This window comes from Lepisosteus platostomus, chromosome 5, assembly GCF_059453375.1.
Source record: "Lepisosteus platostomus isolate fLepPlt1 chromosome 5, fLepPlt1.hap1, whole genome shotgun sequence".
In the NCBI taxonomy this organism is placed as follows: domain Eukaryota; kingdom Metazoa; phylum Chordata; class Actinopteri; order Semionotiformes; family Lepisosteidae; genus Lepisosteus; species Lepisosteus platostomus.
In genome coordinates this window covers 35,884,658-35,906,721 of record NC_142615.1, presented here as the reverse complement: position 1 = coordinate 35,906,721, position 22,064 = coordinate 35,884,658, and the positions used below count along the sequence as shown (strand labels likewise).

Sequence of the window (22,064 nt, the reverse complement as noted above, 5' to 3'; positions counted from 1 at the left end):
CTTTGTGCCCGCAGGAGATCTGAATCCCCAGAGATTGGATGAGTATTCAACTTCACTGCATAACTGCTCGAGAATTCAATTGTTATCCCAACCAGTTGATATCAATTTAATTCCTAAGAGTTATGTACTTGTTTTGAGTATCTAATGTAGAAGTTATAACCAAGTTCATTTACGCATATTCTATGTATTAATAAATGTATCCTCTTTTATTAGTACCTGTGTGTGTGCGTTGTTTGAGTTATATCGCATGGTTGGATTCTAAGGCCATCAAAAGAATCATTTTGTGATTTACTGCTACAATTAATAATTGTCCCAGTAAATGCCCAAACCCAACAGAACTGGTGCCTTCAGAGAGCACACTACAATCGGAACAAGTAGCCTCGCCATTCCATGCGTGATGTGAGCAAAGTGTAATTCCTGTCTTTATAGTGTGCTTGTTAGAGACTTAGCTGGCACCCAGAGCGCTTTAAATCCGGGAGTCAGCAGCCCAAGACAAGAGAGCTTCCTTCGTCTATGTTTTTTGCGTGAAGGGGGAAACCATGCGTGTGCTGCAAACGATCTTAGTATCGAAGTGCTGTCCCACATAATCGATCCGAACAATCTGCTTTACAGAGGAGCACTGCCGGAGCTTATGGTTGGCAAACTGAAGACCAGGCCGACCTCTTCTGTGACTCTTGAACACTGAATCTCAAGATTGTGAATTCAAGCTCCACGCTGGCGGGAAATTCCATAGGTAATGATCACATTTTCTTGCATGCTAATCAAAAGAAATATTAAGAAACTTTTCCCGATACCAGTTTTTTACAAAAGTAAAGGCACATGGCACATGTGTGCCACATCACATCCAAGTTTAGTGACAACTACCTCAGAGATTGTAAGCTGGGTAGTTTCAGATCAGATCCCTTTTTTTATCAAAGGTTCAAGCAAACCCGAATACTTTTGCAAGAGACATTTCAGAATACCAGTCCAATCCAGGACGATTGCTGGATCCTTCGAATTCGACTGAACTATAGCACAGATCTGCAGTCCACCATTAGAATACTGTGGGTGTGTTGTATAAGCCATACCGCCGAAAATAGTTCTAAAACAGGAGATGCATCCTCGTTCAGGAATGTGGTATAAAGTGAAATGGTCTGGGAAGAGTCCTACGTTTGAACAGTTCAAAATAGACGTAAAGGGGTATTTACGGACTCTTTCGAAATGTAAGAACAAGCTGTGCGGACCTTATCTTTATTTACCTTGTGTAATCGTTTTTCATAAAGTGTAATTGTATTATAGCATGTGCCCCTGACGATTTTCTTGATACGTTATATGTGCTCTTGTTTGTATTGTATGTAGTTTTGTTGTTCAAATAAAACGTAAAAGACACAACTTTCCGGATGCGGCTGCTGTAAAAATAAAATGACATCAAGGGTGCTGTACGCAGAGGTCTGAAACCTGCTCCACAGAAGATCTTTATCCAGAGGTGTTAAAGAAGTCGAGATCTCGCCATGAGAGGGGAAGCATCTCAGAAAAAGCAGGTGCAGTCGGTTCCACGGTCATAACACCACTAAGTCGGGCGACGAGCAAAACCCACCCGGCTTCCTCCGGGCAAGTAATGAGACAAAGAGACAACGCACAGCGGGTAGCGTGGCCGAGCGGTCTAAGGCGCTGGATTAAGGCTCCAGTTTCTGCGGGGGCGTGGGATCGAATCCCACCGCTGCCAGGTGCTTCTGTTGAGACCCTTTCCAGCTGACTTCAGAAGAAAGGGAGGGAGCTGCTTTTTGGCAGTCTCTCGAGAAACTAAGCAAAGTGTTTAAAGATACTTTCTCAGCTTGACATCAAGGCACAAAACAAAAACCTTCTTGCGTCCTCTCAACCCAAAAGCGCTTTGCCACTTTTTGCGTTATGCAGGGAACGACGTCTGCCCAGATCACCTTTGTGTCAATGCAAATCGTAGTGTGCCCTCCATTTTAATGTTGTTTGTGCTGGCGTGCTGCTTCTGTCTGTGAAACTAGAATGTTCTGCTTCTTCACACCGAATCGTTGGCGGGGGTTGAGCTTGTTAAATCTTTGCGCATAGCGCTCCTTTGGAAGTACTTTGTCCAAGTTCAAAAGCGATTGTGGGATTTACTTCATGCGTTCAAAAAGCATGCCTCGCACGACAGATTTAAATGGGGAATGGAGTCTGCTTCTTGCTGTTTTTCCTGTGGTTGCAGTTACAAAGTTGATCGTGCTTTCACATTCTGTTAACAGTATTCACTGGCTGAGCTTTATCAGTTGGTTCGTAAAGGAATCTCTGCTTCGGTTCCAGAAAAGTCATCTGTAGTGTGTTTTTTTCTGTGCCCATGGCAGTCTTTTAAAGCTGGTAGTAATGGCGGCAAAGATAATTTTTTACCCTCTTTAAAACAATAAGGACGGGCTGGGGCGAGCTCCATTTACCACTCTTTCCGCTAACCGCCGAACTCGCGAACTGATTACACTGCAGAGCCACAGGCGCCTCACTTTTCTCCATTCTCTGGGTTAGGGTGAAAAAAAACCTTTGCTGGTATTAGCTGGCCTGCTGGGAGTTCCTCTTCTTCACTGATAAGCAAGATTTGTGTTTCATCTTTCGCAAGCTGTATAGATTTCTTTCAAAACAAGTTGTTTCAGAAAGGAAACGAACATTTGCATTCACCTGAATTAAAAGGCATGGGATTTGCTCGTAAGGATAAATTCTGTACAGTAAGACAGGAAGAAAGGCACCGCTGGGAATCGGACCCAGGATCTTCTGTTTACTAGACAGGCGCTTTAGCCAACTAAGCCAAGGCGCCGGCAAAGTGCTGTCCTTTGACAGCCACTTGGACACGTCTCAACTGCTCTGAGACATCTGCGTTCGGTGTGCACCAAGCCTGCTCGCCTTGCAAGTTGCCTCATTTACATGCGATAGCTCCACCACTAAGAGAAAGGATGAGAAATGGCTTTTATCTGGCACTTTTCATGTCAGAGGATCTCAATCTGCTTTCCGTGTACAAGAGGATGTCCAACTCATGTAGCTAAAGACGTAGACGACAGTGCTCCACTGAAATCTTGATCTCACAACCATCGGCATGACTCCGCTGTGTTCTGCTTTAGACAAAGGGGGGAAAAGACTTCTTTCATCACACGTTTTGCACTGTTTACGGTGTTTGCAGTGCTCTTTCTTAAATGAAAACCAGGAATCGGCACCATATGAGGTGAGACTAGATAATATTGGAACAAGTAGCCTCGCCATTCCATGCGTGAGGTGAGCAAAGTGTCATTCCTGTCTTTATAGTGTGCTTGTTAGAGACTTAGCTGGCACCCAGAGCGCTTTAAATCCGGGAGTCAGCAGCCCAAGACAAGAGAGCTTCCTTCGTCTATGTTTTTTGTGTGAAGGGGGAAACCATGCGTGTGCTGCAAACGATCTTAGTATCGAAGTGCCGTCCCACATAACCGATCCGAACAATCTGCTTTAGAGAGGAGCACTGCCGGAGCTTATGGTTGGCAAACTGAAGACCAGCCTGACCTCTTCTGTGACTTTTGAACACTGAGTCTCAAGGTTGTGAATTCAAACTCCACGCTGGCGGGAAATTCCATAGGTAATGATCACATTTTCTTGCATGCTAATCAAAAGAAATATTAAGAAACTTTTCCCGATACCAGTTTTTTACAAAAGTAAAGGCACATGGCACATGTGTGCCACATCACGTCCGACTTTAGTGACAACTACCTCAGAGACTGTAAGCTGGGTAGTTTCAGATCAGATCACTTTTTTTATCAAAGGTTCAAGCAAACCCGAATACTTTTGCAAGAGACATTTCAGAATCCCAGTCCAATCCAGGACGATTGCTGGATCCTTCGAATTCGACTGAACTATAGCACAGATCTGCAGTCCACCATTAGAATACTGTGGTGTGTTGTATAAGCCATACCACCCAAAATAGTTCTAAAACAGGAGATGCATCCTCGTTTAGGAAAGTGGTATAAAGTGAAATGGTCTGGGAAGAGTCCGTTTGAACAGTTCAAAATAGACGTAAAGGGGTATTTACGGACCCATTCGAAATGTAAGAACAAGCTGTGCGGATCTTATCTTTATTTACCTTGTGTAATCGTTTTTCATAAAGTGTAATTGTATTATAGCATGTGCCACTGACGATTTTCTTGATACGTTATATGTGCTCTTGTTTGTATTGTATGTAGTTTTGTTGTTCAAATAAAACGTAAAAGACACAACTTTCCGGATGCAGCTGCTGTAAAAATAAAATGACATCAAGGGCGCTGTACGCAGAGGTGTGAAGCCTGTTTCATAGAAGAACTATATCCAGAGGTGTTAAAGAAGTCGAGATCTCACTACGAGAATGGCAGCATCTAAAAAAGCAGGTGCAGTTCGTTACACAGTCGTAATGCTACTAAGTCGGACCAGAAGAGCGAAAGCCACCTGGCTTTCTCTAAGCAAGTAATGTGACAAAGAGACACAGTACAGTGGTAACTGTGGCTAAACAGTGAAAAATGCTAGATTAAGGCTCCAGCCCCTTCAGGGGCTTGGGTTTGAATCTCACCTTGTTAGGTGCTTCTGTTGAAACCCCTTCCAACTGACTTCAAAAGGGAGGGAGCTGCTTTTTGGCAGTCTCTCGAGAAACTAAGCAAAGTGTTTAAAGATACTTTGTCAGCTTGACATCAAGGCAGAAAAGAAAAACTTTCTTGCGTCCACTCAAACCAAATGCGGTTTGCCACCTTTTGCGTTATGCAGGGAATAACGTCTGCCGAGATCACTTTTGAGTCAATGCAAATCGTAGTGTGCCCTCCATTTTAATGTTGGTTGTGCTGGCGTGCTGCTTCTGTCTGTGAAACTTTATGCAATCAAGGCATTTAATGTTTTTTTTTTCAATAATTGGAAAAAAAAGTACTATTTTTTTTCTTAAATATTGATGGTTTAAAAACTTATTTAATGTGAAACGGTCATTGTGATTGTAAAACGGTCAAAATGTTAGTGAAGAAATCAGTAATGTGAGGAAAGGTGAATTGTGGGAGCCTCTTGACTCCCTGTGTTGTGTTTCTCTCTCATTCTACTTGGAGTGGTGCCGTTGCTTCTGGATAAAGTCTGTCTTGGGTCATTCCGGACAAGTCAGGTATGACTGTGCTTCACCACAAGAAGAGACACCCCACTTGCAAGGATCCCAACAGTATATTTCCCCTTTCAGAGCCCATGGGAGTGAATTTCATACACAATTAAAAAAGCTTAATTTTTTAATTAAAAAAGTGACCTGAAACGCCTTAGCTTTCAGGTTTGCTAGAACCTGTAATAATAAAGTGGTCTCAAACTTTCATTGTCTGATGTACAGATGCAGCCATTCAAAGTGCGAGGTACAGACACGTACCGGAGGTAATTGGCTACGGCGTCGTGCATCGTGACGCGCGATGACGCAAAATACCGCGGTACGTGATTGTTGACCGACAGGGGCACTCGTGGTCCGTTGGTCTGTCGTAGAAAGACTTACTGTAAACGTCTTTACTGTGCCCATTGTAGATATTGAATTTTACCACTGAAGGGAAATCTTAGTAGCTGAGCATAAAAAGAATAGGAGCATACTGTAATGCGTGTGAAGGCCATAAACGATATTAATTTTGGAACATAAACATACAGTATATAGCTGGTCTTGGTACTTTAAAGAAAAAAATACACACCAGTATTCCATTTCTCCCTAAACATTGTAAGCTTCGAAGCCTTTAACTATCGTGATACCGGAGTCAACAAGCATACTTTTAGAATTTGATTAAAAGGGAATATAATATGGGATCGCGTATCTCAAGAATTTAATAATGTTATGATTATATCCGTGTACTGCGGCAGGGCTGTGTAGGGCTGTTTCGCCTGCCTGTTCATGTGAGCTGTCTTGTAGCCTACTGGTCTAGGTGTGTGACCACCAACTGGCAGTTTGTGTGTTCGAATCCAGCTGGTGCTGGACTTTTCATTTTTATTTATTTATTTTTTAATCGCGTAACATAAACATATTACCGTATGCAAACTGTACTGTATACAGTATGTATATGTATATTTAATGTCTTAACTGTGCCCGTTTAATTGAATTTAAAAAAAAAATATTTAACACGAACATTAAGCTGTTTACATCTTCCGCCTGAGAACAGTCACCCGTTGCTACCCAACGCAGAAACACAGCCACTAACTAGCAAAGAGAGGACATTAGCTACCCAATATGATAAAGAAATAAATGATTATTTTGTTGATTTCTTTTGCACATTTATTTGAACATTTCCATCGATTGTACAAGTACTTGGAAACTGTCCAATCCCTAGTTCATCAAGCATTTACCGGTCTGGCGCCGGTCTGTGTCTTCCAGGATATAATGCCAGCGAACTCTTGTTTTTATGTCCACTATAACAGACAATCTCCTTTGCTTTTAACCGAGCGTTTAATAATTTCCTAAAATGAAAATGATTTACTTTATTTCACTCACGGGATCAATAAAAGTATCTATCATCTGTCTAAACTATGGGACAGAATTCTGGGGTCTCCCCATACCAGAGATTATGGTAGGGCTTCAGAATGGTGATTGGCTGACACCATCTGACACCCCCCTGATTGGAGAAAAAAGACGTGCTGGTTTGCTATACATACTGTACCAGGAAGAGGATTTCTTTCTATTCAACGTGTATTTTAAAAGTTTAAGAAGTAAAAACCTTACAGCGTACACAGATTTCTAAACTGATCAGGATCGTTATCTTTGTCTTATGCATAATAATGTTCACCGCTCTGTCCAGCAAATTAATAATAAACTTTATTTTATATAGCGTTTTAAACGAATAAGTAATTAGATTGCTCATAAACCTAATCACTTGCTTTTTCTTTTTATTTAGGCTCAGATTTCAACTATAGATCGTATTATTAATAACCATAATAACAACCAACCAACAAAAACAACCATATAAACATAATACCAACCAAAAACATAGATAACAACCACAATACAAAATCAAATAATCAAACCATTTTACTCTCGCAAAGTCCTCCAATTATCATAATCCCGCCCCTTATGCAAAACCAAACCTTCCTCCCATCCCAGTTTATCCTGTTTATCATAAAAAAAATCCACCTCAATTTTCAACATAAAGCATTACACAAAATCAATACCTCAACACTCCATAATCAACAACGATAATTCACAAACAGCCAGAACATGTAACTACACATTCCCAAACAGACCTAATTTCCATAGCCCCGCCCCTTATGCAAAACCAACATCCCTCCCCTGTTCTCTCTCTCCCCTGGCGGTTGTAATTGTTTTTATTTTCAAATAAATTTTAGCAAAGTCATGTATTTTAAAAATCTTAAGATTTTTATATTTATGTCTTTATTTAGTGGTTTCATTAGTGACAAAGGCTAAACTTTCTTGGAAAAATGTATTTTATGTAAACCTTGTTTGCTATTAATTAATTCAGGGCTAAAATATGTTCATTGTCTTCTAATGAAAGAAGGGTTCCTTTCGCCGTAGTCGGGAGCCTAGCCTTTAACTAGTAAGTACTGTACTTACTGGGTTTCTGAGGGGGGGGGAGGTGTCTTTCGCTGGAAATCTCGCCTCCTACTTTGAAAATACCCATGAAACCGGTTCAATTCGTCACAGCCAGCACTCCTGCAGAGAGGGGGGTTGTACTTGCAGTGTATACAGTACACGCGTTATGCTCTTCGTTAATGTCTGTGAAGTTTTATTTAATCTCTGAGCCATACTGATTCTTCTGAAAGCCAGTTTCCGCCAGGGAGTAAAAAAAAAACACACTATGGTATTCTCTCCAATGCAGTGCAGTTAAAAACATACCTCTGATGCTGCTCCTAAATGAATATCGTTTATGACCATCAGAAGCTTTATGCTCCTTTTCTTTTTTCCAGTGGATTGAACAGGGAGAGGCATTTCATGATGTACTTTTCACTGATGAAACAACAGTGGCTCTGGAACAGTTTTCAACCAAGTCGTTTTATAAAAAGGGGAGATATGTACACGTTACTGAAGCTAAAAGCTTAGCCTTTGTCACTAATGTAACCACTAAATAAAGACATATAGAAATCCCTACATTACAGACTGTATATGGCTGGTATTGGTAGTTTAAAGAAAAAATACACACCAGTATTCCACTTTCTCCCTAAACATTTTAAGCATCAGAGTCTTACATGTGGTTATTTCGGAAACGTTTGTACGTGCTCCTTCTGACCATGTTACTGTTTACTGTTACTGACTATATTAAGTTTAAGTGCCTGTGGGCACTTTTCCTGTCCGTGGGGGGTGGACTGTCTTTCATTAGAAGGTTAGTCTGTTCTACTCTGAGAATGTAGAGGGGGTGGAAAGTGCCCGCGGTCATTTAATTAGTATTAAAATTCACACTGATTCCCTTGCGAAGATACGGACTTAGGAATATTCGTGCGTGGTCAAAAAATGGCATAAAAACGACAAAGTGAAGGCTGTGAAAACATTCACAATGTACTTTATACACAAAGCAAATATACCCCCCCCCCCTCTCAATTCAATTCAAGCTGCTTTATTAGCATGACAGATGGGTACAATCAGTGTTGGGTATTTACTTTGCTTTGAGATGCCACTTTTAAAGGTGATATATAAAATCAAGGCTTTAACTTGCTTTAACTCTGCAAGTCTGAGTTCTTGTGTCTGTCCTATCCGAACCCGAAAGTATTACAATATGTATCTTTATAGCAGGTGGTGTACAGCTTTTTAGTATAGATTACACTTTTCTAAAATGTATTTAAAAAATAAAAACGATTACAATCTAATCTTTCCACGTTTGATCCCAAAATAAATCTAAACGGGGAGAAAGCTATGCTGAAAGTTTATTAAGATACTTAGAAGACAAAGATATCAATTTATGTTGCATTTGTCTGATTGTGAATCAAAAAACACATATATTTAAACCCGCATTTGCGATTTAAATCAAAACGTTATTTAAATCAATATAAATGTTTATATTGTAACGCCTAGGTGACTATTCATTGTTATTAAAATGACTTAAATTCGATCATGTTGTGATATTTAGAAATATAAATTTGTTTGGTGCGAGTGAGGTTTTATTTAATCTCTGACTCAGTGATGGCCTGGCATGGTGAGGTGCGCTGGCAGCTATGTGGTGTTACGCAGTGGTGGCCTGACACGGTGAGGTGCCCTGGCAGCTGTATGATGCAGTGGTGGCCTGGCACGGTGAGGTGCGCTTGCAGCTATGTGACGCAGTGGTGGCCTGGCACGGTGAGGTGCGCTGGCAGCTGTGTGATGCAGTGGTGGTCGGGTATGTAGAGGTGCACTGGCAGCTGTGTGTTGTGACGCAGTGGTGGCCTGGCACGGTGAGGTGCGCTGGCAGCTGTGTGATGCAGTGGTGGCCTGGCACGGTGAGGTGCGCTGGCAGCTGTGTGGTGTGACGCAGTGGTGGCCTGGCACGGTGAAGTGCGCTGGCAGCTGTGTGGTGTGACGCAGTGGTGGCCTGGCACGGTGAGGTGCGCTGGCAGCTGTGTGATGCAGTGGTGGTCGAGTATGTAGAGGTGCACTGGCAGCTGTGTGTTGTGACGCACTGGTGGCCTGGCATGGTGAGGTGCGCTGGCATATAATGAATATATTCATGTGCATCCAACACACAGTTCAACGCTAGCAACTACACAAAATCTAAAATATGAGCTCTACTTGCCACTTACAATACCAACAGTACCAGCTAACTTTAGTAGTGACATTTTCATGGATCTTTTTAACAACAAAATTTACAACATCAGACTTCAGACACAATTAAACAGGCCTCAAAAAAGTCTGGTACAAACATTTTCAGCATGGTGAAACATGGTGAACATTTCCACCACTGCGTCACACCACACTGCTACCAGCGCACCTCACCGTGCCAGGCCACCACAGCCTCACACCACACAGCTGCCAGTGCACCTCTACATACCCGACCACCACTGCATCACACAGCTGCCAGTGCACCTCACCGTGCCAGGCCACCACTGCATCACACAGATGCCAGCGCACCTCACCGTGCCATGCCACCAGCTGCATCAAACCACACAGCTGCCAGCGCAACTCACCGTGCCCGGCCACCACTGCATCACACAGCTGCCAGCGCACCTCACCGTGCCAGGCCACCACAGCGTCACACCACACAGCTGCCAGCGCACCTCACCGTACCAGGCCACCACTGCGTCACAACACACAGCTGCCAGTGCACCTCTACATACCCGACCACCACTGCATCACACAGCTGCCAGCGCACCTCACCATGCCAGGCCACCACTGCGTCACATAGCTGCAAGCGCACCTCACCGTGCCAGGCCACCACTGCGTGTCATAGCTGCAAGCGCACCTCACCGTGCCAGGCCGCCACTGCATCATACAGCTGCCAGGGCACCTCTCCGTGTCAGGCCACCACTGCGTCACACATATTTCAGCGCCATATATTTCATGGATATTATGGAATATAATGGATGGATATCTTAGTTATCTTTCTAGTTCACAGGTTTGCATGCATAATTTAATTTTGAAAGCCACTGAGACATCAGGTACTACTGTTGTATTTATGAAAAAGAAACAAAACAAAAAACATACTAACAGCTTTGCCATCCTACTCCTTAGTTAATACATTTTATTATTCATAAACAGTTAACATTGTTAGCAAAATATTTTGAATTATATTTAACCCTATTTTTTCTTTAGTTTTGTATTTAACTTATTATATGATAGTCAGACTTAATGTATATTTGAACAATGAAAATATATTTTTACAAGATTTTACATTCAGCACTTAAAATTAATATGGTTAATAATAGTAAACTGTAACATGCTGTAACAAGATCGGTTAAACTGCGAAGAAAATGCTTTCAGAGAAAATGTTTCAGGTGTGAAGAACATAGATCTCCAATGCAATTTCAACCAAACCTGTTCCCACACACCCTGCCCCCACTACCATTAGAATATACACAAACATTTTAGCGTTTCATTCTGAGCAGAAGACCCTCACACCTGAATAGTGCTGGCTGTGACGAATTAAACCGGTTTTACAGGTTTCAATCACAGACCATGTGACATGGGAGTCAGGAAACTACAGGTAACTACAGTACACACAGCGCCACCAGATTTGATAACGCTATAAAAACGCTATAAAATAATGTGACTTGGCACAGAACAAGTTTACAGCACAGTACAAAAATAAATGCTGACCATGACTTTAGAAGCATAAATTGCCTTACACTCAATTTAAACACAAGCTGTCTTTAGCCCTCTAAGCTGGTTCATACAGAAATGTAGAGATCCAGGCTCAGAACACACAGCTTCATTAGCGAATACATATGCAGGACAACTAGAGAAGACGTTTTACAGAGGATGGATTTTTAGAAACATCCCATCAGACATCCCATCATATTCACAACGTGAAATCTAGAAAATAATATTACGTAACCAAAATCCGCAATATGGAAACAGAACCTGTGTAATTGTTGATAGATGATGTACTCGTAACATTTTTTCAAGACGAACTACAACATTTAAAAAATGACTTGTATGTACTTGATATCTCTAATCAATCCACGGGTCCCAGCACAAAACGAAACTAAAACGCATACCGTTTCTCGCTTCTTATTAGTTGCTCAAAAGTAATTCTAAAAGTATGCTTGTTGACTCCGGTATCACGTTAGTTAAAGACTTCGAAGCTTACAATGTTTAGGGAGAAATGGAATACTGGTGTGTATTTTTTTCTTTAAAGTACCGAGACCAGCCATATACTGTATGTTTATGTTCCAAAATTAATATCATTTATGGCCTTCACACGCGTTACAGTATGCTCCTATTTTTTATGCTCAGCTACTAAGATTTCCCTTCAGTGGTAAAATTAGATATGAATATTCAATACTTAAACGGGCACAGTTAAGACATTAAATATACATATACATACTGTATACAGTACAGTTTGCATACGGTAATATGTTTATGTTACGCGATTAAAAAATAAATAAATAAATAAAAATGAAAAGTCCAGCACCAGCTGGATTGGAACACACAACCTGCCAGTTGGTAGTCACGCACCTAGACCAGTAGGCTACAAGACAGCTTGCATGAACAGGCAGGCGAAACAGCCCTGCCGCAGTACACGGATATAATCATACCGTTATTAAATTCATGAGATACGCGATTCCATATTATATTCCCTTTTAATCAAATTCTAAAAGTATGCTTGTTGACTCCGGTATCACGTTAGTTAAAGACTTCGAAGCTTACAATGTTTAGGGAGAAATGGAATACTGGTGTGTATTTTTTTCTTTAAAGTGCCGATTCCTGGAACACCCCTCTGAAGTGGTTCCATAAAATCTGGTATACGGAAAGGAAAGCGTTGATAAATACAAGTGTCTTTTAATACACTCTTTGCTGTGCTCTTGAGGATCCTTGTGATATTTTAAGCTCTAGTTGAATGATAGGTGTCGCATTTTAAATCATTTTCGTAGTTAGAAATTATGAAACGCCCTGTTAAAAGCAAGGAAGTTTTTATGCCCGTTGAAGTAAAACAAAATGCCTGACAAAGTATGGCAAATGTGCTAAAGAAATTATACTTTGAGTATACAGCTTGTCCAAAGTCATCCATTATTAATACTATTAGTAATATCTTCAGTAAAGGCTTTGATGCATAAATATTTCTGATAAAGGTAGGTTGTGTACTTTTGTCCAACTGAGCAATCTTGCTTTCATAAAATATACCAACATTTTAATGACTGATGATTAACATGCTGTAATACACAGTTCAAAATTAAAGCCTCAAATGCTGTACATGAGAGGTTAAGCCCCCCCTGGCGGTTTTACAAGGCGACACCGGATAGTTAGTCACGTGACACACGTGAACTGCGTGATACCCCGGTGGGCGTGTCACGGTATGCCGCAAAATACCTCACCCATTTTGAATGGCTGCATCTGTAGCTGTCTCTAAAGTTGGAAATGATGTTTTGGAGATGCTGAGAAGAACTCAACTACATGGTGAGAAGTCTGGGTTCAGCACCAGCAGTTGGTAAAGAACTCTTAGCTGACCCCAACCTAATTTGAACTCACAACTTTCTGAGCTAGAATCAGCTACACTACCACTGTGCCAGACCCTATAGTCTTCATTAGCTCCCCAAAGGAGAAAAATCAGTGTCCCAAAAAAGTGCTTCCCAAAATGTCTTTAACAGAAAGGAAAATTTAGACAGGCTTCCATTTCTGCATTAAGAACTGTGTGTGCTGTCCTGTAATTGAGGAAATGTACCACCTAAATCAGCAAAGAGTTCTACGTTTGAATAGTTCTAAATAGACGTAAATGGATATTTACAGACTCTTTCGAAATGTAGGAACATGAAAGCTGTGTGGACCTTGTTTTTATTTACTTTGTTTAATCTTTTTTTCCATAAAGTCTAATTGTATAATTTATGTGCCCCTCACGAGTCTATTAATACGTTATATGTGCTCTTGTTTATATTGAATCTATTTTGTTGTTCAAATAAAAAGTAAAACAAAAAAAAATTCCGGATGGGTGCTGCTATAGAAATAAAACGACATCAAGGGTGCTGTACGCAGAGGTCTGTAGCCTGCTCCACAGAAGAACTTTATCCAGAGGTGTTTAAGAATTCGAGATCTCACCATGAGAGGGGAAGCATCTCAGAAAAAGCAGGTGCAGTCGGTTCCACGGTCATAACGCCACTGTCGGACAAGAGCAAAAGCCACCCGGCTTCCTCCGGGCAAGTAATGAGACAAAGAGACAGGACACAGTGGTTAGTGGTCTAAGGTGCTGGATTAAGGCTCCAGTCTCGTTGGAGGTGTGTGTTTATATCCCACTGCTGCTAAGAGTTTTTGTGTTACAACTACCAAGTGGAGCAATGTGTTAAAAGCTACTTTATCAGCTTAACATCAAAGCAGGGAGAATAAAGTGTTTCTTCTTCTCAACACAAATTCTTGTTCCACCTTCAGCAGGGAAGTTTGTCTACCAAGATCACTTTTGAGTCAGTGCAAATCACAGTGCGCCCTCAATTTTAATGTCGGTTGTGCTCCTTTTATCTGTGAAACGTTAATGTTCTGCATTTTCAAGTCGAGTCATCTTCAGGGGTAGAGCTGATTAAGACTTTCCGCATAGCGCTCCATCAGAAATAACTTGTCTAAGTTCAAAAGAGATTGTGGGTTTCACTTCAAGCAATCACAAAGCATACCTGATTGGTTACAAAGGTGAATGTTTTTCCATGTTCTGCTAGAGTATCCACTGGCTTGCCTTTATCAGCTGTCTTGGAAAGATAAGCTGTGCTTCGTCTCAGGAAAAATCATCAGTAATTTTATTCTGTGCGTATGGCCGTTATTTAAAGTATATAAAAATCACGAGTTCATAGATTTATCCAAATATCAACAGCACCTTGTAAACCTGTCATAAGAATTCCTTCAATCCAATAGTTTCACTCCAGGGAAAAGGCAGGGAAACATAGGGAATTCTTATTTAAAGACAACATCTGTATTGGATTGCATGTAAGCAGGCACCACTCAGAATTCCTAATATGATTTTGAATTCAGTTTTGCAGTGCTTTAGTGCTTTACTACTTTCAGAGAGTCCTTTATTGACCTTGCTGAAGCAGAGAAGCGACATAATCACAATTGTGATCAGTTTTTCTGCTGTTTCTGGTTAATAATGATTATTATTTTGTATTTTGATTAGTATTTTTCGTAGCGTTCTTCCTCAGCTTTTAAGATATTTGGTGAGCAAGAACCACTGAGAACGAGTCTGAATCAATCAAGAACACATACGGTACTGCTGTCCTGCGTACAACTGCTTCATCCTAATTGAGCTTTTCAGTGTTGAAGAAGACTTTTCCAATTTTGATTGCTGGTTTCAGAGGATGTGCTACAAGATCACAGATTCATTTGAAAAGATTTGGAGATGCATTGGCTGGGATTCAAACCTGGCTCAATTGCATGAAGGCACCTATACTCAGCAACGAGAGGAAAGGAGAAGGGGCCAGAGGTAGTGTGGCTGAATTGTCTAATATGCTGGATTTTAGGCTCCACTCTCTCAGGGGCGTGGGTTTAAATCCCACTACTGCCCAATGTTTTAAGACCTTACTTCCTGTGATTTGTAATATGGTCAGTAAAAGCACTTTATGTAAGTATCTCTTATGTCAGTGTTACAAGTCACTTACTGCTCCACAGGTCCGGGGTTCAATCCCTGGCATCTTCAGGTGTTTTATATTACTGTACTCACATCACAATCTTCTGTTGAGTGAGAACTCTTTGCTCATGTTCATAGAGAGCCAGGTTTACCTTTTGAATCTCACCCAGGATTTCCTGAGAGATCATTCAGCGAGCGAGTCCTCCCTCTGGACATGGCATTGAGCTGAAAGCTGCATGAATTCCTCACTGTGTGTCCTGTTACAGGTGGACAGGTGGACTTTGGACTGTTACAGGTGGTCCAGCGTAAATGTGCAGCACAGTGACATGAACACCTTGAACTTTTTCTGTATGTGAAGGAAAATGCAAAAAAGCATGTAAAGTATTGATCACATAAAATATCCATGGTACAACTCGAGAAAAAACTGAAGTACAAAACAACGACTTTTGATGATTTCAAGAGATTCAAGAAACACAACCGTCCGCAGATGGGTTTGGATCCTGAACGCTTAAGTCAAAAGAACAAAAGTGAAGTAAACTCTCTTCATTGTCTTATAGTTTATGAAATAAAACAATTTCTTACTTTCTTAATAATTTCTTACTATTGATAGACGATTTATTGAATTTTAACAGAATCACAATTGCAAACATTTTGGGTTAAACTGTTATTCACATACTCTAACAAAGAGAAACGTTAGTGTCTTCCGGTGTGTGAGCCCATCTCTCAAAAAATAAAAAAATAAGTTATATAAATTGAATTGTTCTACTTTTTAGGCTTGCATAGTCTTATTCATATTTCAGTTAAACCTTTTCTTCTGTAGTAATTTCATTTGATATTAAAATTAGTCCTGATTTACAATTTTTGGACATGGTTCATCTTAAAGAATTTTGTAATAAGTTTCAGTTTAGGAAAATCGTGCCCAGAAGCTACCAAAACTGGTAATGTTCACATAATGTGTAATGCAAAAGCAGCAGTTGGGGTGGGAAACAAAAGGCATTTCTTGGTATGAATCCTAAAACTTCATAGATGGTTTTCTAGGACTTCTCGCTTCAGATAAGGCTGTCAATACATCATAGATTTCAGCTCAATCAATATCAGCAGTGTTATCACTACCGAACGCTAAATATAGATCCTGGCAATAATTCACGAGTTGTTTGTTAGAAAATTGTTTATGGTTTTTTTAAACATATTTTCAATACCAGACAAAAAGTCGAAAGTTTCAATTTCATGCAACTGATGAAATCTCTCTTCGATGGAAGTTATAAGTACAGTACATCCAAAATACTGCGGAATCAATCAAATTTACATGTTTCTTGTGGATCCAGAAGATCATTTTGAGACTCAAAACATGCCTGTCTTTTCTTTTTTCGAGGACGAAGGAGTAGCAGTAATGGCAAGAACGTGTTTAGAGTTCAGCACTTCTCATTTCTAATGCAGAGCCATCGACTCGGAAAGCACCGCCCGCGATAAAAGAAATTGCAGAATTGGTCTGTTCATGCTGCCTACACGCTTTGAATTGCTGGCATTTTCTGCAAGCGTTCCTTTTTGAGGGTTCATGAAATTCCTCACATTTGAGCCAACACTAAAATATTTCATTCGGGGTCGTGTAATTCATAGTGCAAACCGAATCTACAGGGGAATGCTGTGGCACATGAAGCCGTTTGTTATTCTGTTGTGAGGTGTGAGGGGCGGAATGCAAATCGAGTTGGTGAATAGAAAATGAAACAGGAGTCACTTCTTGAGCTACGAATTCCAAAAAGTATGAAAACCTGTGCATTTTAACAGTGCAGAATACTCACAAAATGCACTGAGTTGCTTGCTTTCTTCTGCTGCTTTTATATTTCAGTCATTCACTGTCAGCTAGCACTGGAACAATTCAAGAGAGGTAAAAACAGAAGCTGTCAGGAGTGGGATTTGAACCCACGCCTCCATTGGGAGACCAGAACACCCAAGCCAGCTGGGAAGACACACGTCCTTGAGTCTGGTGCCTTAGACCACTCGGCCACCCTGACAAGCAAGAGCAAGTGGTGTGCTGAATGCACCAGTAGTTGACTAAACTGAGTTTCTTCCCTGAAATTATTTGCTTGCGAAGAGCCAAGTTGCCTTGAACGGATCTTGGAAATCAAATATACGGATGGATTGTTATTCGGTTGTGAGTTTTGAGGGGCGTATTATAAATTGAGTTGGTGAAAAGGCGCTTTTTGTTAGTCTGTCGGGAGGCTGCACAAGGTGTTTAGAGGGAGAACTTCTAAAAGGCAGGCTCTCTATGTTTAACATCAAGAAAGATTTTTTTTCTCAATGGAAATGCTCTTTGGTGCTTTCAGCTTTACGTAGCGTTACGTATCTTTAAGCTGAATCATCGGCAGGAGTAGCTTATTAAATCTTTGCTCATAGCGCTCCATCAAAAATACCTTGTCCATGTTCAAAAGAGATCAGGGGATTAACTTCATGCTTTCACATGGCATAACTTACACGAAAGATTTAAATGGGGAATTGATTGTGCTTCTTGATGTTGTTCCTGTGGTTGCCTTGGTTACAATGGTGAACGTTCTTCCACGTTCTGTTAGAGTATCCACTGGGTGGGCTTTATCAATTGGCTCGGATAGGTCATCAGTGCTCCGTCTCCAGAAAAATAATCAGCACTGTCTTTTTTCTGTGCGCATGACCGTCTTTTAAAACATATAAAATCACGAGTTCATTGATTTCTCCAAATAACAACAATACATTTTAACCCTTCAATCCAATAGTTTTACTCCCAGTAAAAAGCAGCGCAATATATAGAGAGATGATATTCAAAGATTTCAACGTTCTTATTGGATTGCCTGTATGCAGATATCACTCAGACTTGCTAATATGATTTTAATTCAGTTTTTCTCTACTACTTTCAGAGTCTTTTATTGACCTTGCTGAAGCAGAGAAGTGACATAATCACAAATGCGACCAGTTGTGCAGCTGTTTCTGGTTAATAATGATTAATGCGAAATAAAAAACAGCTCCTTGCATTAAGAGCAAGAGCAACAAACGCTCTCGCTTATTGAGTTGGGTATTTTCCGAGCTACTCTTCCTTAGCTGTGTAGAGGTTTGATGGGTTTACTGAGACAATTATTCATTGTAGCAGTAATCACGAGGTGGTTCGTTGTGGCTTTTAGAAAATCAATCGTCAGAACAACTAACAACGCACACACACGGGTTCAATACACGAAATACAGTGATTAATATAAATTGTGCACCAAACATATACCAGTCTGCCTGGATACAAGCGGCAGACCTTACTGTGAGGGTTATCAATATACAAGGTATATAATCTCGAAGAGATGCAAACACAAAGAGATAGACAACAGAGAATATATGTCAATATATATCGTTCGGTTACCAAATCGCTAATCAGTGTTATTCCCCACTGTTACTCTAAACTCGGAAGTAAATGCAATACTCATGAATTAAATTGATAACAACTTGTGTTGAGGTACAATTGAATTCTCGAGACGCAATGTAGAACATGGGGTTTACTTATCCACTGTGTATGGATTTGAAATTTCCCGGCACGAACATCAAACCAGCTGACAGGCTCTGTTGCAGCCTCGGTTCCAGCGGTTGTCCAATGGGCGTTGTCCCGGCGTCCTCTGGCTACCGGCCAACCAGTTGAGGTGCAGCTCGGAGTTGGATGGGCGCGCAGGGCAGTTGTTGCTCCGAGGGGATCTACCAGCAGTCCGGCTGGCTAGTAGAAAGTATCTATGCACAGAGTGTGACCGCAAGTCCTCACAAGTCACTCTTTTGCCCGGGAAGAAGCTGGTTCGTTCCCGGACCAGCGCTGCTTCTGAATAAGCTATTCAGGTTGTTGACGAGGGTCCAACTGTAGGCTGCCGTTGATCAAGCAGAGCATTCACGTTGGTAGAATTCTGAGTACGTACGGGATCCTCGGCCTCGCGCTTAGAACAAAGTCCAAGTCCCAGTGCAGACAACAGCAGTTGTCACGTGATTGTCTCTGAGGATGCGCGGAAATGGCCAAGGAGAGCCCCGATCTGAGCTTGTGCTCCCTTTTTGACCAAGACACAGATGTGTGCTGATTGGTTGAGAGTTTGGCGGGCATTGGAGACCCACGTGGTGTTACCACGCCCTGCCAATCCCTGATTGGTTGATCAAGGTGAGATATGAGTCACTTACTCCTGACACTTAGGAATACAGTCCAGATGTCCATTCGGCACTCCCTAGACAGATAGGCGCCAATGGATGACCATTGATCATGATAGTTAGGCTTAGCTAAGTGCATCTCCGTTTAAGAGCTGTCCCTTATCAAAAGAAAACATCTTAAATCAGCCTGCATGAATACTTTCTCAGTGGCTGCACCACAGAAAGGGAGAGTGAGATGGGGCCTCATTTAGCTTTTAAGATTTTTGGTGAGCAAGAACCACTGAGAAGGAGTCTGAATCAATCAAGAACACATATGGTACTGCTGTCCTGTGTACAACTGCTTCGTCCTAATTGAGCTTTTCAGTGTTGAAGAAGATGTTTCCAATTTCGATTGCTGGTTTCAGAGGATGTGCTACAGGATCACAGATTCAATTGAAAAGATTTGGAGATGCATTGGCTGGGATTCAAACCTGGCTCAATTTCATGAAGGCACCTATACTCAGCAACGTGAGGAAAGGAGAGGAGGCCAGAGGTAGTGTGGCTGAATGGTCTAATATGCTGGATTTTAGGCTCCACTCTCTCAGGGGTGTGGGTTTAAATCCCACTACTGCCCAATGTTTTAAGACCTTACTTCCTGTGATTTGTAATATGGTCAGTAAAAGCACTTTATGTGAGTATCTCTTATGTTAGCGAATTCCTCACTGCGTGTCCTGTACTGTGAAGCACAGTGACAAGAACGCCTTGAGTTCTTTTCCGTATGCGAAGAAAAATGCAAAAGAGCATGAAAAGTATTGATGGTATAAAATATCCATGGTACAACTCGAGAAAGAACTGACGGACAAAACAATGACATTTGATGAGTACAAGAGAAACACAACCGTCCGAACATGGGCTTGGATCCTGACCGCTTGCGTTAAAAGACAAAGCAAAGGATATAACCTGTAAATGTCTTCATGTCTTACAGTTTATGAAATAACACAATTTCTTACTTTCTTAATAATTTCTTACTATTGATAGATGCTTTTTAAAATTTGAACAGAATCACAATTACAAACATTTGGGGTTAAACTGTTATTCACATACTCTAACGAAGAGAAACGTTAGTGTCTTCCGGTGTGTGAGCCCATTTCTCAAAAAATAAAAAAATAAGTTATAAATATTGAATTGTTCTATTTTTCAGGCTTGCATAGTCTTATTCATATTTCAGTTAAGCCTTTTCTTCTGTAGTAATTTCATTTTATATTAAAATTAGTCCTGATTTACAATTTTTGGACATGGTTCATCTTAAAGAATTTTGTAATAAGTTTCAGTTTAGGAAAATCGTGCCCAGAAGCTACCAAAACTGGTAATGTTCACATAATGTGTAATGCAAAAGCAGTAGTTGGGGTGGGAAACAAAAGGCATTTCTTGGTATGAATCCTAAAACTTCATAGATGGCGTTCTAGGACTTCTCGCTTCAGATAAAGCTGTCAATACATCATAGATTTCTACTCAATCAATATCAGCAGTGTTATCACTACCGAACGCTAAATATAGATCCTGGCAATACTTCGTGAGATCTTCGTAAGAAAATCCAAAAAAGTACAGAAGCAATCAACGTTTCTTTTGGATCGAGAAGAGGATAATTATAAGACTCAAAATATGCCTGTCTTTTCTTTTTTCGAGGACAAATGGATTATTGAGGTGTAAAGATGGGTTCAAAACCAAAATCATCTGCTATTGCTGCTGTTTCTTTGATAGTTTCTTCAAATCCTTCAATTGATCATTGATATCGAGGAATAATATTATACAAATTGTGGTTTTCTGTTAATTGCCAATTTTATTGTAATTACAATCGTTTACAGATGTCTTGCATGTATCACAAGGTATAATAGTCGCCGTGTGTCCTCAGCTAAAATGTTTTAAAAAGTACGACAAAAGTTCAATATGCTTAACATCATTTATGGTTATATCTATATTAAAATGAAGGTAAATATACCAAGATATTAAAAAACAATTTTACAGTCCTAACCTAATAATGCTTGTGAAGTTTTCTAATAAATCCGAACTGTAATTTTGAAATATTATTGCTCATTACTTGCCCGGAGGAAGCCGGGTGGGTTTTGCTCTTGTCGCCCGACTTAGTGGCGTTATGACCATGGAACCGACTGCACCTGCTTTATCTGAGATGCTTCCCCTCTCATGGCGAGATCTCGACTTCTTTAACACCTCTGGATAAAGATCTTCTGTGGAGCAGGTTTCAGACCTCTGCGTACAGCACCCTTGATGTCATTTTATTTTTACAGCAGCCGCATCCGGAAAGTTGTGTCTTTTACTTTTAATTTGAACAACAAAAATACATACAATACAAACGAGCACATAAAACGTATCAAGAAAATCGTCAGGGGTTCATGCTATAATACTGTACTGTTTTCAGGTTCCCTCAGGAAAAGGACAAGTGGCGACGTGATAGTTAACCAAGCGACAGCTTTATTCTTTTATCGAAACCACACAAAACCAAACACAGGACATACACACACATGAGGAGACTGATGGAACACGTTCACATATTTAGGGTGGTAATTACTTAACAACAGGCTATACACTTATAAGGCTACACAGGACACTAAAACTACTATAACACTATTCACATATGCAGAGTCAGCTGCTGGTCATCGAGCTGACCCTCACTCTCCCCGGCTACAACTCCCAACCTGCTCCACGGTACCATGAGTGCCTAGGTGCACTTCCTCCTCACCACCGGGCCAGGGGGGTTACACTGTCCCCACCTGAAGCGTCTGGCGTCCCGCTGACATC

At 40.8% G+C, this 22,064-nt stretch overlaps 1 long non-coding RNA gene and 2 other non-coding genes across 3 annotated transcripts in view; 1 reads left to right on the top strand and 2 right to left on the bottom strand.

The window, feature by feature from the left end:
* The window catches only part of LOC148665917 (uncharacterized), a 164,173-nt gene that overhangs the window by 35,244 nt on the left and 106,865 nt on the right, over window positions 1–22,064 (bottom strand). The window lies entirely within an intron of this gene.
* Window positions 1,624–1,705, top strand: trnal-aag (transfer RNA leucine (anticodon AAG)). Its single transcript has one exon. It is a non-coding gene; the product is annotated as a tRNA-Leu (tRNA).
* trnal-caa (transfer RNA leucine (anticodon CAA)) lies at window positions 17,037–17,149 on the bottom strand. Its single transcript has 2 exons — window positions 17,112–17,149; window positions 17,037–17,082 (listed from the first exon to the last, which is right to left on the bottom strand). It is a non-coding gene; the product is annotated as a tRNA-Leu (tRNA).